Genomic DNA, 18788 nt, shown 5'->3' with positions numbered 1-18788 from the left:
TTATCATGTGATTAGTTGGTCCATTGTCTTTATAATCACTTTTTTGTGATTAATTAAAATCACATTTGGAACTGAATTACTGATTTAATTTATCAAATTCAGTGGATTGGAGTTGATTTTTTTGTTTGTTTGTTTTTGTTTGGGGCATTTTTTCACATAGGTTTAGTTTTCTTATCTGATTTCTTTTCGCTTCTTCCAAGGGCAAAATATATTTTATTGCATAGAGGCACTTTATCTATGCACATGCAAATATAAGACTTCAGAAAACTTCCCACTTCCCAGATAGATTTGTCAGCTTCTGAATGTGACATTCATTCCTACCTTTCTCTTCCATATTGCTAACATAAATACTCACTCTCTGAGTGAAGGACACGTGAAACAGGAGAGAATTCATGCTACACTACTGTGATATTTAGTATGGTACAATCATTCTTCCCTGTAACTCCTGTCACATATTCTCTGACTGAGTATACTGAAAGCAGTCCTGAGGTCATGCTTACACTGTGGTGCCATAGGTCTCCCAGTGTGGACAAAGTAGAGGCTACGATAGAGGACATTGAACAGAGTGAACCTACTGTGTAGGGTAGAGGTGACCTCTGATGAAACCAAAGGTTTATTCTGTTCTAACAACATAAATATTTAATTCCTATTGTCTATCTTACTCTGATTCTCCATGCAGTTCTACAATGCTGCAGTGGGTTTATGTGGCAAAGTTTTGGTAGCAGGGGGCTGCAGGAGTGTTTTCTGCTTGAAGAATCCAGAAGCTGCCCCATGTTAGATAAGGGCCCTGCCACTGGCCAGAGCCAGGCCAATAAGTGATGTTGTTTGCACCTCTGTGAGAGTGTATTTAAGAGAAAAAAAAAATGCTGCTCAACAGCGGTTGGAAGAGAGTGATAAACAGCCCTGCAGACACCACGGTCAGTGCAGAAGGAGGAGGAGGGGGTGCTCCAGCCACCAGAGATGAAGTTCCCTGCAGCATGTGGTGAGGACCTTGGTAAAGCAGGTTGTCTCCTTGCCGCCCATGGTGTACCACAGTGGAATAGATCTCTATGCTGCAGCCCATGGAGGAGCCCCCAGTGGAGCAGGTGGAGATGCATTGAAGAGGCCTGTGGCCTGTGGAGGGCCCCCTTGCCAGAGCATGCCCCAGGCCGGAGCTGCAGCTTGGGGAGAGTAGCCCACACAGGAGCAGGGGGCCTGGGGGAGTAGCTGCCTGTGGGGGTCTCATGCTGGAGCAGTTTGCTCCTGACGGATGGACCCTGTGGTACAGACCCTATTGGAGCAGTTCTTGAAGAGCTGCTGCCTGTGGGAAGCCCACGTAGGATCAGTTTGGGAAGAACGGCATCCCATGGGAGGGAGGGACCCCATGTTGGAGCAGGGGACAAGAGTGACCATGAAGGACCAGGGGAGACAAAGTTCTATAGACTGACCACAGCCCCCATTCCCCTGTTCCTCTGTGTCGCTCATGGGGAGGAGGTGGAAGAGGGTGGATGAAGGGAAGGTGGTTTTGGTTTCTTTCCTTTGTTTCTCACTTCTCTAGCTTGCTAGTAATAAACAATAAATCTCCCTACTCTGAGTCTGTTTTGCCCATCATTATAATTATTGAGTGATCTCCTCGTCCTTATCTCAACCCTTGAACCCTTGCATTGTATCTTCTCACTCTTCCCCTTTGAGGAGGGAGAGTGAGAGAGTGGTTGTGGTGGAGTTCGGCTGCCCACCCGAGCAAAAACACCACAAATACATGCAATAAACAACAAACATTCCTAAATTGTACAGAGTAACAAATATATATGAAAAGCTGACACATATTATTAGTGTTATTAAGCTAGTAAAAGTTGGAACAGGTTAATTAGCCTTATGCAATATACACTCACCAATACTGTTCATGTACCTCACTGAAATGTTAGTTTATGTGATAAAAAGCTTGTGTCCCCCCAGACACAAAGTACAGAGAAAGAAGACAGGTGGAAAAACTCCATTAAGCCAGACAGGTAAATGAACCCCTGCATTGGCCCTCCCACAGCTGTCCTATAGGAGCTTCAGCCCCACGAGGTGGTGAGGACACCCATCACTGTCAGTCGGTGGGGAAGAATCTCTGGATCACCTTGCTGACTAGGGGACATATTATGCAATAGGGGAAAGAGAGGGGGACTTGAGGACTGGTCAGGATTTATTACAGGATGTTTATGTGTGAGAAAAGGGATAGACACAGGTGATTTGGGGAGGAATATGATTGGAAAAATAAAAGTTTGTGGGAATTAAGGGAGCTGGCCACATGTATACATTTTGCTCATCAGTAAACTTGTCTGGCCATGTCTCATGTCTGATCAATGCAATCCATCCTGTCTCATCAAAATCCCGTTATAGCTCTTTTTTCATTCTATGTGCATGGGTTCATATGGGCATCTTAGTGCCAGCAGCTGAAAGGAGGACCACACTCCACTGGGGCCTGTGTGCCTGGGCTGGCAGTGACCAGAGAGGTGAGAGTGGGCATGTTGCATAGATACATGTGGATTATGTGAAGTATGTGTGATTACTAGTGATTATCAGCTTGAACTAATCTGCAAGTAGGATAAATAGTATGGGAGGTAAGTATCAAAGAGGCTGTAACTCTGTGCTGGATACTGGAGAGATGAGAGGGTCAGTAAATTAGCTGCTGGAGGGGCCATAAAGTCAAAAAAAAAATAATGGGAGCATTCATGTGTGCAAGGGAGTCTGAAAACCTGCAAATGGAGTGGCACTGTGGACCTCGAATGCTCGTGTCCCAGGTACCAGGTACCAGGGAGACTGGCCAGTCAGTGTATACAAATAAGCATACTTAAAATATTTGGTGCAATTCTTCTTTGTATTCTTAACAAATTATGCTTATAATAATTTGGAAGAAAGCTGTTTCTAGTTTAACTTCACTGATTTCAGTGTCTTCATACATTTGACCCATTAATCTTTGCTGATATGCATATTCCAACATACTCCTCCCAAGCTGATGCAAGTAGTTTAACGGTCACAAACTGAAGCACAGGAAGTTCCATCTGAATATGAGAGGGCATTTCTTTACTGTAATGGTGACAGAGCACTGGGACAGGTTGCCCAGAGAGACTGTGGAGTCACAGTATTTTCAAGACAGGGGGGTTGGATTAGACCTTCTTCAGAGGTCCTTCCAACCTCGGCCATTCTCTGATTCTGTAATTATTACTCCCCATAACAACTGTGTTAAATACTTTTAATAACAGCACATTCTTATATGTAAATCTTTTTAGAAAAAAAAAAAAAAAAGAAGATACTTTCCTTTCTAGAGCCTGAAAATCAGCCTGAGCAAGGTCTATTGCAATACCAACTGAACAGAGAAATTACATTTTAGCATTAATTTTAAAAGTAATGCTTTGATGTGATTTTTTTTAATCTTCTATCTAAACTGAACATATAGAAATGATAGAATGGACTTCCACTTGCATTCACTCTGATGTGAAGAAAACCCTGCACATCCAAATAAGGTTGTATTTGTTTACAACCTTGAAAACTTAACAGTAGCTAGTTAATGGGAGAGACAAGACAGCAAATGGAAGTGAAATGAAAGTGAATGGAAGCAGTTTTAATAATTAAAGTTTTACCTGAGACCTCATTATATTACAGGACTACAATATCTCCTAAAGCATTTTGATGATAATAGTAGTAACTTTTATGTAATTTCATAGTCTTCATATTCTGGTACTTCATAACAACCCTCCACAGGGTCTTATGCTTCCAGACAGACACTCATGATTCCGTAGAAGATAACCAAAAATCACAGTAAGAAACATTTATGTGGATTCTCACTATTAAGCCTCAAGACCCCTAAGAGTTGCAGCTTTTAGTTTTCTGTAGTAGTCATACCAGGACCTGTGACATTGCTTGCTGCCTTAAATCTGCATAAGGTAGAAGCATAGGTAGGGTGCATAGCAGCAAGCTGAATCCAGTCAAAAATTTTCTGAACGCTACATTCAATTTCCTATAGATTTCTGGGAAAATACTTCAAGCAAAATACTGTAGGCTTAATTAAGCAATAAATTACAATTCTAGTTCTTTGTGTTTTCCCAGATTTTTACTGATACCCACCATTCTTCCTATTCTCCATAAAAGTATTATTTCCAATCACTTTTATGGTGTATAGATCCACATCAGAGTTTTTGGAAATCTCTTGGTTAGCTTTTCTAGTTGTGGGTGATATTATGGGTTCTTAGTGTTTGATAGTTAAGGCAGTTTAAATTAATTGATTCCATCACCAACAGAGACAATTTCAAAGGTACAAAGTCCTAGCACTTTTCTATTGCCATTACCTTGAATGAGGCAATTACTGAGCCTGGTATATGAAGCTCAGCTACAGATCTCAGATAGAAGTAAAGGTAGGAGATGACACTTCAAACAGATTTCTGGAAAGTGCAGAAATATTTGAATGCCTCTGAACCACTTTATATCCAGGAGATGCTGAAAACCCTGTCAGATCTTACTATAATACTACACGCCATATTGTGCCACATACCATCACATCAAGTAAACCTCCCTAAGTTCTTTCCCTTTACATAAATAGTTGTATAATTATGTGTATTTCAGTGTAAAGAAGATTATCAGCAGAAGTTCTAAAAGCATCAGTATAAATACTGTTGTGGCTACTAGTTCTGTGACTGTCTAAAAATGATGTTACAGTGTATTGCAATCCACATTCATGAAATAGTCCTACATGGGCTATAAAAGAATAGACACAAGTTCTATATAACAGATTCTCACCTGCTTGCATCCTTTCTATGTTACTGAATTTCAAAGTGATTTTCAAAGTCTTCTTATCGTCTGGAGGTGCAGCAGCTTAATGGTTCCATTGCTGAATGAGTTTCAATTCTGCAGAATATTGCTTCCATTACCTCCTAAAAGCCCTTTCAGATAGATTTTATTTGTTGCTGATTTCAAATGAAAGGAGTACACATTGCAAATTAACCTAGGGGAAAGAAGACCAATTAAAAATAAGCAAATTTTTCACATCAAACATAAATCCCTATTAAAAAGAAAAAAAAAGGCAATTATGTTTAAGCAAAGACAACATTCAAATAACTAATGGTATTGGGACACAGGAGAAATAACCTTAAAGTTAACATTTTTCTTTGTAGTCTATGTCCCATTGTGAATCTTCTTTCACTACCTAAACTTAAATTTTTATTTTTATTTAAATTTTGTATCTTTTTTTTTTTTTTTCCTGACAAGTTTTTACCTTGTTGCCTTTTAGCTTGTTATAGCAATCTTTGGTCAACCATCAATGACTCTTGTTCATATTTTTTTCCACCTGAAACAAAAAGACTTGCTCAAGTCTTTCCAGAATGTATTAAGAGTTGAAACAGCTCTCAAATCTAATTTTAAAAATTCACTAACTGTGAAAATAGAATGTTATTCAGACCTCAGAAGTCATTAATTATTTACATCCAGCTTTATTGTCAGTTCTCAATCAAATCTTCATGTGCTTTCTTTCCTGGAAAAGTTTTAACCAGAATTTCAACATGCTTTCATGTTGTCAAAATGTACTAGGAAGCTGCATCAAAATACTCCAGCATTCAAGTACTCTAATTTGTGTCATGTTAGTCTTTATTAGACACCAATCAGTCTCAAACTGTAGTCTTAGATGCTATAAACTGTTCTTAACTATTGTAGCAGATATGGCCCTGAGCAAGGACATGCTTTATAAACTTAGAGAGATATTTTATCCCACTATACTGGCTTTGACTGCCCTTAAGATCAGATTCACTGTTTGTCCAGTCAGCAAGCCTGCAGATATGGCTGAAGGTCATTCCTAAAATATGTGTGATTCTGTATGCCTTGGAGCTTGTACTGCATTTACAAACTGTGCACACCTTAATGTCCTTTCAGGCATGAGCAGGCAGGCTGTCCACAGGCTGTTCACAAGACTATTGGTCATTATAAATATTGTAGTGACAGAATAATTTCGTCTACATCCTCCTTGCTCCTTGCAAGGTTATGTGTTGGTACCAATGCTTTTCTCTGCTGACTGTACTCTCCATCTCTGTTTATTACATACCCCATATTTATACCTGGACTTTCATTAATTTCATGTTGGTACTTACTGCTTGCCCGAGCTTTCTCAGTAGTGATGGATGCAGCTTTAAACACAGGAAAGGAACTTGTACAGTATTTCTGTTATACTGTGGCAGTCCTGGCTACTGAAACATGAAATTACTAAGGAAGTTAAACATCCGTTGTAGCTTTGGAAGAAAAACAAAAACAAAAACAAACAAACAAAAAAAAAAAAACATGGGAAGAAGCAGAGCTTTAATTCTACTCCTCCCCATGTGACTGGGAAATTGCATACTAAACTAAGTTGGCAACAAGAAAAAAAATATTTAGAGAAGAAGAGATTCTTCAGGAAAAAGTGATCAGTCAAATTTCAGTTTTCCTCTCTGGCAGATCCAATACCCTCTTTTTGTATTTACCTAGTTTGGCTAAGATTTATGTCATGGCTAGTCCTGCACATTTAGAGCTTTATTTGCTCAGTCTTCCCACACATTCATGCACACATTTCTAGCTAAATCATTGTCATTTTATATGTGTGAAGAAATTCCTGTAGCCAGATGTCTGTGTTCATGAAGACAAAACTGGAGCACAAAACTAGTTTGTCTTGTTCTTGCTTTTGCAACGTGTACTAAACATTTTGTTGTTGTTGTTGTTTATTTTGTTTTATAAAAAAAAAAAAAAAAAAAAAAAAACATTTGCTATATCTATATCTATTGAAAAATTACAAATAAGGACAAAGGAATGATAAAAGAAAGAAAACCAACACTAAATATCCTTTTTTCTTTTTCTTTTTTCATTTTCTAGCTTTCATATTTTTTTTGGATGTCTCATATTTCCACTTTGGATGTTTGAAAGAGTTTCATGATTAAAATAATCTCTTGGTACAGAGACTGTTTTGTTTGAGGTCACAAAAGCATAGTGATTTCTTCTGACATGTGTTGGTTGATGTGCTTCTTGGTCCTTTGTTGTTTTTGTGTATTTGATCCCACTGATCAGAGTTGTCTCTGACTAGCTAAGGCAGTTCTGAAGCGCACTGAACAGCACCAAGCTGTTGTTACAACAGAGAAAGGCAGTCTGGAATATCACAAGACAAAATTTACTCTCATGCTTGTTTCTTCTATGGGCATCCTATATTTGCATTATCATTACTTATGGAGTCCAGAGCTGAGTTTGCATTTCTGAATCCCTGAAATTTGGCAGAGTAACTACCACTAGTCAAACATGAAAAAACAGTTATTTTACTTCAGTATACCTTAATTTAGATACACTTTCTAATGAGTCCGATTTATACTTGCTTAAGGGAAAATAACATGAATTACGCACATTTTATTATTAAAGGAATACCTCTTTTCAGAATAAGAAAACTTAAGCTGATTTTTGAAGACACTGTTCTGGGCTAGAGACCATAGCCATTTGGACAACATTTTTTCAAAGGACAAATGGTTGAAATAAATGGACATTTTCGGTTGTTTTATCACAACTAGTAAGGATACTAAGCAGAAGTGTTCAGTTCAAAATAAGATTTTTTGTCACTGATTTTTTGTAATGAGATTTGAATGTTTTTTATGGCTTAAATTAGGATGAAAAAGGATGTATCTAATACATTCTGATGTATTGTCCTGAAGTTGGACCGTAGAGAAAACTAACTACATTTCACTATAAGAAGAATACCAACATTCTCACTACAGAAAGGATATAGACTTGCTTGAGCATGAGCTCAGAGCAGAAAAGCTGGTAAAGGGATTAGAAAATAAGACATATGAGGAGTGACTGAGGGAACTGGTGTTGTTTAGTTTGAAGAAAACAAGGCTGAGGGAAGACCTTATTGCTCTCTACAACTACCTGAAAGGAGGTTGCAATGAGGAAAATGTCAGTCACTTTTCTTAGATGATAAGCGTCAGGACACAAGGAAATGGTCTTTCTCAAGTTATGTAAGGCCTAGATTGGATATTCGGAGGAATTTATTTGAGGATAGGATTCTCAATCATTGGAACAGGCTGTTAAGGGAAGTGGTAAAGTTCCCATCCCTGGAGGTATTTAAGAGATGTGGAGACATGTTAGTAAGGATGTGGTTTAGTGACGGAACTCGATAGGTCAGGTTGATAGTTGTACTTGATGACCTTGAATGTCTTTTCCAACCTAGATGGTTCTTTGATAATACGATTTACAAGTGATTTGAACTTCCTAGAAGTAGATTTGTTGAGTAGTTCCAGTTAATTCACAACCATTAAATAATTTGGATGTTTGGACAGGTTTTTCAAGAAGACTTCAATTCTTATATAATTCTTTGCATTCTTCTGCAGCCTTCCATTTGAAGATAGGTGAGTAACTTATTCCTTTGCAGCTTGCTTTTGTCATTACTACCTCTAAGTAGTAATAATGCATGTGTATTACAGATGCATCAAAGACATAAAGACAAAGATATTCCTCCTTGCAACAGCAGCAACACTCTTGCTGCTTAAAGCCAGACATCCCCTTCAGTGTCCTCTGTGAGTGGATGAAAAGAGGGTGTAGCAGAACATGCAGAGAGGAGGTGGTTTTTTGTTTGTTTGTTTGTTTGTTTGAAAATTCTAATTAGGAACTGGTAGTTAAGTGTTAGTGGATAGAATAAAGTTTTGAATGAAAGCAAAGTCTCATTACTCAAATTAATTGAATCATAGCTGAATCATAGAATGGCTTGTGTTGGAAGGGACCTTAAAAATCACCTAGTTCCAATCCCCCTGGCATAGGCAGGGACACCACCTATGAGGTTGTTCAGGTCCTCATCCAACATGGTCCTGAACACCTCCAGGGATGCAACATCAACAACCTTTCTGGGCAACCTGTTCCAATCCCTCACCACCCTCTGAGTGAAGAATTTCCCCCTAACCTCTAATCTAAATATCCCGTCTTTTATTTAAAACCATTACACCTTGTCCTATCATTTTCTGACTGAGCAAAGAGTTGCTCTCTGTCTTTTTTATAAGCACCCTTTAAGTATTCAAAGGCCACAATGAGGTCACCCCAGAGCCTTCTCTTCTTCAGCCTGAACAGCCCCAGCTTTCTTAGCCTTTCTTCATAGGAGAGGTGCTCCAGCACTCAGATTATCTTTGCAGCCTTCCTCTGGACTCACACTAACAGGTTCACATCCTTCTTGTGCTGGGGCCCCAGACCTGGATGCAGGACTCCAAGTGAGGCCTCACAAGGGGGACAATCACCTCCCTCGACCTGCTGGTCACACCTATTTTGATGCAGCCCACAATACAGTTGGCCTTTTGGGCTGCAAGCATGGACTGCTGGCTCACATCAAGCCTTTCATCCACTAGAATCCCCAAGTCCTTCTCTGAAGGGCTGCTCTCAATTAGATCTTCCCCCTGTCTGTCCTCGTGTCTGTGATTGCCCCGACCCAGGTGCAGCACCTTGCACTCGGACTTGAACCTCATGCTGTTCACATGAGCTGACTTCTCCAGCCTGTCCAGGTCCCTTTGGATGGCATCTCTTACTTCTTTGGTATCAATCACACCACACAGTTTGGTGTCATCTGCAAACTTGCTGAGGATGCACTCAATCCCATCATCTATGTCATCGATGAAGATATTGGAAAGCACTGGTCCCAAGACAGACCCCTTAGGGACACAGCTCGTCACTGGCTTCCACATGGACATAGAACCATTGAGCACAACATCAAGGCTTTCTCTGTTCCTCAGTCTAGTCGCTGCCAAGCAAGAAGATTGTGGGTAGAAAAGAGGTTGGGATAGATGACCCAAACTGACCAAAGGGTCATAGCCATATAGCATGATTTCATGCTCAGTAATGAAATCTGGGAGAGATTTGGGAGAGGAGGTGAGTTTGCCAAGGGTTGCTGTTGGTTAGGGAGTGGTTGAGTATCAATCAGCTGGTGGTAACCAATCGTTTTTGCATCATTTTTTATTTTTTTTTTACCTATTAAACTATCTCAACCCAAGAGTTTTCTCACTTTTACACTTCTGATTCTTCATGCTTCATATAAGCATGGCAGGCACCAAATTTTGTTCATAAGTTTAGAAGACAAGCACTAGCTCATGTCATCAGAGTTTAGCATTTGTCACCATTGAAGCTGACTTATCAGGAAGACAAATATTTGGATAGCCTGAATTAGAGTCAAAAAGAAGTACTGTCAACAAAGAGCACAATGAGGTGATCAGATTTGTTGCCACTTCTTTTATTAGCAACACAGATATACCAAAGCTTCTTTAAGATACACTACTGAAGAACATTTCTGAATGCACTTTGCAAGTGTAAGTAGCCTGTAACTGCTGAGTACAAAACTTCTTCATACACCTGTTCATTCTTTCAAAGATAACTTTGTGAGAAATAGTTTTAGTGTTCGGTTTACTATTCCTGTAAAAGCTTTTTTTGTGTGTGTGTGTTGTGGTTTTTGTTTGTTTGTTTGTTTGTTTTCCACATTTTTATTATAATTTCTATTATTTTCAGAGGTTTAAATGTTATTCCCAGTTATCCGCAGTCTGCAATTCTCTCAGGAAGTTTCCAGGATGTCTCACTGAAAAATAGCTTTGTGTGAATCAACTTTCAATCCTACAAGTCCAGTGCAATTTAAATAATAAATAGACTGGCAACAGAACCAGTCTAATAATCAAAATAGCAAAAAGTAAGGTAATGTCTTTTTCACCACCCTGTTCCTCAAGAGCTCTTGAAAAGATGACATGACAGATGAAGTCACAGTAATTTGCTCATTAGCCATTACTTGTGAGAATCTATTGTTAATGAAAAGTTATTTTGAAGAACAAATCTTGAAATACATGTGTCCATAAAGGATACTTCTCTGACTGTCAGAGATTTTGATTATTTAAAATTGTCAGGGAAAATCATGGTGACCAATAAAAAAATGAAACAAATCTGACCTGCTTTATTTGCATTTAGCTACTTCACTTGTGAAATGTTGTATAGTGCCAAAATAACCTATCTATACCTGATCCCAGAATGCCAGATTATATTGAAAGCTTAACTGTTTATTATGATATAATTTTCTTTACAATTAAATTAATTAGTTTCTTAGTGGTTTTGTAGCTATTCTCAAAGCTCTATTTTTTGTCAGAGCTTTACTTTCTGTGAAATAATATATATATATATTATTTTAAATACCCTTCAGGACAAACTTAGTTTTATATCTATACATATCTATATGTAGATAAAAGCACTCAGTGTGTACAATGAAGGTCTGCAGTAACACTAAAGCACCAAAGCACTAAACACTTCAACATAACCATTTGAACAATTATCTATGTAAATAAATTAACATTTCTGATTATCAAGTAAATTGTTAAAACAAATGTTAGCTGATCTCCTTTTCAATTATTAATGCATCTCTGCCTTCAGAATTTTGCTTAAGGGATACAGACTCTTCAATGACAGTCTCAAGTCTCATGGTTGCAAATGTCTCTTAACACCAAAACACTTTATATGCAAATAAAAGTTTATATTGTATTAGTCATAACAAATTATGGAAACTGAAATATTTTATAAAGAAAGTAGAATTGAATACAATGAAAACAGTCTACAGAAAATAAATTTTAAGAAATCATTTCTTAATTATTTCAATTTCTTAATTCCTGCTTTCATTGAAAGCAGGAATATATAGAACTTCCATTCATGTCCAAAAATGGCTTTGAAAACTCATACAATGGATAGATTTTGACTATGAATTCTGGTAACAACAGAAACATTAAAAAATAAAAATCAGTGAGTGTCTGTGGGAAAAAATACAAATAATTAGGACAGGAAATGCTTGCTTTGCTCTCCTTTTTCAAAACAGAACTGGATTTGGAAGTGATATAATGCACTTACTTTCACAGAATTATGCTAACTGATATTGGCCATAAAGTCAGTCCTGTTGGTGTTTAAAATTTTAATATTGAACAAATTGATTTAAACCACTTGGGAATGATTTGAAATAAAATACAGCTGTGACTCCAGAATGTAATTAAATATTTGATAACCCTCCTACTATAACTGCCAGATAGCTATAAAGCTGAACATAGAGTGCAATTAGAAGAATCATTTGGGAAAATATATTAAATATTGAGGAACACATCCTCAGTCTATGCAAATTTCCCTGCTTCCACTGCATTTAATGAAACGATGTTGCATTACACCTGCTGAGTATTCAATACTAAGGATTTCTGATCTCTCAAACTCAAAGGAGAACTTTGTATCTCACACATAATTATGTATTATAACTGGAATTTAAGCAGAACTGGAACTTTTCCTGAAATCACGTTAAATATTTATATACACTTTTATACACTATTATATCTTTACATACGCAGAAATAGAGCTTCAAGAACAAGTGACAATTGTATTCGCTACAATAATAGGTTCGTGACATTCTGCAGTTTGTATTATGCCACAAGACACAATAAATTTGTATGAACACAGTGAACAGGTCATCAGGGATTTTGATAGATGTGGAAAAAGTCAAAGATGAACATGTTTTATTCTGACTAGTTAAACAGAGTAACTTAGGTCCCTTTCTGGTTTGATGTTTGTGTATCTATCCAGAATCTCATAGGCTCCTAAATTAATATTTGCATATTAATTTATGACTACACCTATACATATATACCTATAACTATACCTTACTGAACCAAGATAGAGTTAACTTAATTTTAAATTAAGTTCATTTCTGAGTGTTTATATAAGAAAACAGTCTGTTTAGAAAAGAAAAAGTAGTAGAAAAATAAGAAATTACTCTACGTCAGAATAAAAATGGAAGGATATCCATAGAAGAGTCTTCCAGATATAACAATATAAAAAGAGTTATATTTTGATTCCCAAATAATGCCTTGGAGAGGATGACAGCATAAATTGATACTGGAAACAACATACTGGTAGGAATAAAATTCCTTTTAGTACCCGTCTAGGAGACACATTATTACAAAGCTATCCTTTTCTCCAACAGAATTAATGGACAATGTGATAATTTTATTTTATTTTATTTTATTTTATTTTATTTTATTTTATTTTACTTTTTATTTTATTTTATATCTGTAACATTTGACATATAATTTCACAGAATTTCTAGGTTGGAAGAGACCTCAAGATCATTGAGTCCAACCTCTGGCCTAACTCTAACAGTCCTAAGCTCTATATCTAAACATCTTTTAAAGACTTCCAGGGATGGTGACTCCACCACTTCCCTGGGCAGCCTGTTCCAATGTCTAACAACCCTTTTGGTAAAGAAGTTCTTCCTAAGATCCAACCTAAAACTCCCCTGGCAGAACTTAAGCCCATTCCCCCTCGTCCTATCACCAGGCACGTGGGAGAACAGACCAACCCCCACCTCGCTACAGCCTCCTTTAAGGTATCTGTAAAGAGCAATAAGGTCGCCCCTGAGCCTCCTCTTCTCCAGGCTGAACAAGCCCAGCTCCTTCAGCCGCTCGTCGTAGGACTTGTTCTCCAGGCCCCTCACCAGCTTCGTCGCCCTTCTCTGGACCCCCTCAAGCACCTCAATGTCCTTCTTGTAGCGAGGGGCCCAAAACTGAACACAGCACTCGAGGTGTGGCCTCACCAGAGCCAAGTACAGGGGGACAATCACCTCCCTAGCCCTGCTGGTCACACTGTTTCTTATGCAAGCCAGGATGCTGTTGGCCTTCTTGGCCACCTGAGCACACTGCTGGCTCATATTCAGCCGACTATCAACCATCACTCCCAGGTCCTTCTCTGCCTGGCAGCTCTCCAACCACTCATCTCCCAGCCTGTAGCTCTGCTTGGGGTTATTGCACCCCAGGTGCAGGACCCGGCACTTGGCCTTGTTGAACTTCATGCAGTTAACCTCAGCCCATCGGTGCAGCCTATCCAGATCCTCCTGCAGAGCCTTCCTGCCCTCAAGCAGATCGACACACGCACCTAACTTGGTGTCATCTGCGAACTTACTGAGGGTGCACTCAATGCCCTCATCCAGATCATCGATGAAGATGTTAAAGAGGACCGGCCCCAGCACCGAGCCCTGGGGGCCCCACTAGTGACCGGCCTCCAACTGGACTTGACTCCATTCACCACAACTCTTTGGGCCCGGCTATCCAGCCAATTTCTAACCCAACGAAGCGTGCGCCAGTCCAAGCCAAGAGCAGCCAGTTTCTTGAGGAGAATGCTGTGGGAGACGGTGTCAAAAGCCTTGCTGAAGTCAAGGTGGGTTAATTTGAGAAACATAAATTTGTTCTTTAGGGATTTAGCCATCCAGTTAATAGGAGAGATAATGAGAAGTTCAGTTTCAAAAGGGTAATTTGAAAAAGTATTACATTCAATCAAACTCACACCTATTAACTCATATTTGACAATAAGTTCAAAAATTTTCCCTGCAATTTACTGGGCAGGAGTTAAGTAATTCTAAAATACCTCTAAGGCAAAGGAGACACATTTAGGGCAGTGGCCCAGAAGTCAAAAAATTCAAATCCAGTCTTCACCTATTGCCTGACCTGTAGAATCACTTGGATTCTACAGTTCTTCTCAGTAGATGTGCCACTTCTGTGTTATTAAACTTTCTTGGACAGGAAATGTACCTTACTATGTGTGATTTTAGGGCTTAAAGCCCTAGAAACTTCTTTTAATCCTTTGAAGTATGTTCTTTACACGTACACCTAAAACATTAGGTACTTGAGTAACACTAATAAAAGAAAGGTTTTTGTTTGTTTGTTTGTTTGTTTGTTTTGTTTTGTCTGTTTGTTTCTTAAATAAGATCTCTGATAGTTCTGTTCAATTTTTTTCTAATAACAAATTTCAAAGTCAGATTTAAAAGTCACCAATTTACTGAACTTTGTGTTGCAATTATGAAACTCGGGGCTTTTGAGTTTAATTTTGACTTTATTTGTTATAGTATGTACCCTGCTTATTTAACTAAAATTAGTAGAACTGATCTTCAGTTAGCTGAAATTAAATACAATTACATCATTGCAGCAAGGTCAGTAAGTGTACACCACACTGATCACTTGAGGTATTTAGCCAATGAACAAACATAAGAAAATGAGACAAAATATTCATTGAGATGCATGTGTTCAGCTCCTGAAGTAGTCTAGCTAGAAAAAGCCAGCATTTATTTATTTATTTATTTTATTGGTTGGGGGGAGGAGAGCATTGCATTTATTAAAGAAACAGGATACAAACAGGGGAAAAAATAAAACTGAAATAATATTCAGTCTAGGTGATGTGAGTGTATCTGAGAATCCACAAAATAAACAACTGTACAGGGTATTATCTTTCATAGAAGGAATCACTGAATGAGAATTTACGTCCTGTGCAGTTATTGAGATGACCTGTCTTCATTGTCTTTATGTACAGTCAAACTTAAGTTTGACTTTCATGAAATGGCTTTCCTGTTTGAGACCATATACTAATCTGTAGATCTTTCAGAAGCCATTTTATTTTATTTCAGTTAAAAAGGAGGAAGAAGAAATTGTAAGCTATTTGTCCATTTTTTTCTTTTGAGTAAAAGATTTACTGAAAGTGGAGAGAAAAAAAAAAAAAGACCAAAACTTGAAAAAGTAATGAAATTGCACATGATTTGCTATTTTACACTGAACACATTATTTTCTTAAAAGAAAAAGATTTTATGTTCAAAGTCTAAAAACTCAGCCTCCATTTGTGCCATCTGAAAAAAAATATTTCTTATGATATAATTACTATCATACTTGGATATGGTATAATATATATATAATATAGTATGTACAAGTGTAGTTTATACTTGGATATTAGTATAATTTTGTCAACATTCTTATGTCTTTTTTTTTTTTTTTAAGAGCTTATCTTATTGTTTTCACTGTCCCTACAAATGGAATGAGTTGCTAACAATGTCTATGAATGTATTCAAAAGGTTTCAATAAAAGAATATAGCCAAAAAAAAGGTTACCTAAATTATAGGTGTTTTCTTTCTTTCTTTCTTTCTTTCTTTCTTTCTTTCTTTCTTTCTTTCTTTCTTTCTTTCTTTCTTTCTTTCTTTCTTTCTTTCTTTCTTTCTTTCTTTCTTTCTTTCTTTCTTTCTTTCTTTCTTTCTTTCTTTCTTTCTTTCTTTCTTTCTTTCTTTCTTTCTTTCTTTCTTTCTTTTTCTTCCTTCCTTCCTTCCTTCCTTCCTTCCTTCCTTCCTTCCTTCCTTCCTTCCTTCCTTCCTTCCTTCCTTCCTTCCTTCCTTCCTTCCTTCCTTCCTTCCTTCCTTCCTTCCTTCCTTCCTTCCTTCCTTCCTTCCTTCCTTCCTTCCTTCCTTCCTTCCTTCCTTCCTTCCTTCCTTCCTTCCTTCCTTCCTTCCTTCTTTCCTTCTTTTTCTCTCTCTATTTCTCTCCTTTTATCTTATTTCTTTCTTCTCCTTCTTTTCCTTCTTTTCTTTATTTTCCTTCTTTTCCTTCTGTTATTTTCTTTCCTTCTTAAAAAAAAAAAAAAAAAAAAAAAAAAAAAAGTTTTTCTAAGATTGGCTTTAGTTCTTTTTTGAAAGTTAACTCTAAATGTATTCCACATGGTAGTCTGAAATGGTACACAAATAAGTAATTGAAAAAGAATGTGCTGAAAACCTTGTTGGATAAAAAACAGCAACTCAATTATGACGGTTTTATACTTGCATGTGTTTAAATGGCTGTTTCTTTCCAAAGCCTTGTTTCCCCAGTTTTTCAATTCACTTTCATCCTCGTTCATCTTTCTCTCTCTCTTTTTCACCCTCCTGGAATGGAAGAACTACAGTTCTCTCTAGATAAAAGTAATTACTATTTTGGTCCAAGAATCATTGTATGTATGACACCATGTTAACTCAAACATTCTATAATATTTAGCCCTCTAGTGCAACCACTCTATAACATTCAACCCAAGTCTGTGTTATGCTCTCATGTGATAACTTACTGAAAACAATAAAATAAAACTAACAAACAGAAACCTTGATACCATGTTCTAAATGTTTAATTTGGCAAGCTGCAGTTACTATGCAAAAATGTGTTAGAGGCACTGGAACAGGTTACCCAAAGAAGTTGTGGGTGCTCTGTCCCTGGAGGTGTTCAAGTCCATGTTGAATGGAGCCCTGGGCAACCTCATCTAGTGGGTGGCACCCATTCCTATGGCAGAGGGGTTGTAATTAGATGATTTTTAAGGTCCATTCTAACCCAAGATGTTCTATGATATGATTCTATGAAAGCCTCATGCTAAGAGATCTGAGTACAGATGGAGCAGTTTAATTCCAAATTTTAAAAGGTTTGCTCTGACAGTCATGCCATTTCTTGATGTGGTTATGTTCCATTGAAGAGATGGTGGTGGATGAGCAGACTCATTCAATAGAATTTGGCAGCCAACCTATTAGCTCCATATCTGAGACTCTTTCCTCTGCATAAACCATAAAGTGAGAAATTAGAATAAGTGAAACTGGATTTACTCCACTTAATGCATGTCTACCTTTTTAACTCAATAGTGCTGCGATCAAGTACAGAACATTGGTGAATGATGAGAAGCATCTTACAGAATTCTTATGAAGCACAACCTATTTCTGGAAATTACAGAAACCTTTAAATTACATTCTGTCCATTTCTTGGAATATGGATATCATGTAACATCTATTGTATATGCAATTGGAAAGGGTGCTCACTGAGGTTAAGATCTGAGTCTACATAGTCCCCAGTAATAATAGAATTAGTGAGTGCAGGAACACAGACCAATGAAATGATCAAAGTCATTCTCCTTCAGTTGCTGGGAAATAAGATAATAAGCAGTTAGTCCAGAAGGACTAAAAATCCTTTTGATGCATCTTACATCACCATACATCTTTACAAGTTAGGTTTTAGCTTTTGAATGAAACCCAAGAAATTAAGCTGAAATAGCCCAGGCTTTGCTAATCTAACGTTTCACTGCAGGAAAGAATGTTTTAAATTATTCTTCCTATTCTTCAGATTCTCTGAAGTCTATCATATTCTACAGTAAATGGTGGTTCTGCTTTTGGGTGGAACAAATACTGTTGCCTACCTATTTTACTGTACTACCATATGCACTACTGACCAATACAATACTAGTGAGTAAATTGTACAAGATACTTTAAATCTACCTTGTAAAACAAAACAAAACAAGCAAAAAAAACAACTTGACATTTGGACTGACTAAATCTATTTTTTTTTTGTGTATGTGTGTGTGCATGTGTGTGAAAGAGAGATTTTCTTACACAAGATATTTTTTCCCTTCCCTTCCCTTCCCTTCCCTTCCCTTCCCTTCCCTTCCCTTCCCTTCCCTTCCCTTCCCTTCCCTTCCCTTCCCTTCCCTTCCCTTCCCTTCCCTTCCCTTCCCTTCCCTTCCCTTCCCTTCCCTTCCCTTCCCTTCCCTTCCCTTCCCTTCCCTTCCCTTCCCTTCCCTTCCCTTCCCTTCCCTTCCCTTCCCTTCCCACTATCAAAGGATTTAAGCATATGTTTCATTTTATAGACTTCACTAAAGTCATACCGTTACAGTTGCTGGGATACTTTTAAATGAAAGCAGGATGAAAAGTTAGAGGATATAAAATTGGAATAAACCATAATGATCATATGTATAAAGTCAGTAAAAAACAGAGCTTCATTCAATCACTAATTCCCTGAGACATGTTATATATATATATATGTATACACATATAAAACAAACAAACAAAAACAAAACACCAGGGCAGCAATTCCACTTACATGAAGGTAGACAAGTATTTCATACCAACTTTGGCAACATTTCTGATGTGCAAAATAAATATGTGGGGTGAAGGGTGAACCTTATGAAGACTCTATCCTGTA

This window comes from Anas platyrhynchos, chromosome 1 (assembly GCF_047663525.1).
Source record: "Anas platyrhynchos isolate ZD024472 breed Pekin duck chromosome 1, IASCAAS_PekinDuck_T2T, whole genome shotgun sequence".
Lineage (NCBI taxonomy): Eukaryota > Metazoa > Chordata > Aves > Anseriformes > Anatidae > Anas > Anas platyrhynchos.
The sequence above is the reverse complement of the archived record's forward strand: the minus strand, read 5'-3'. Positions refer to the sequence as shown.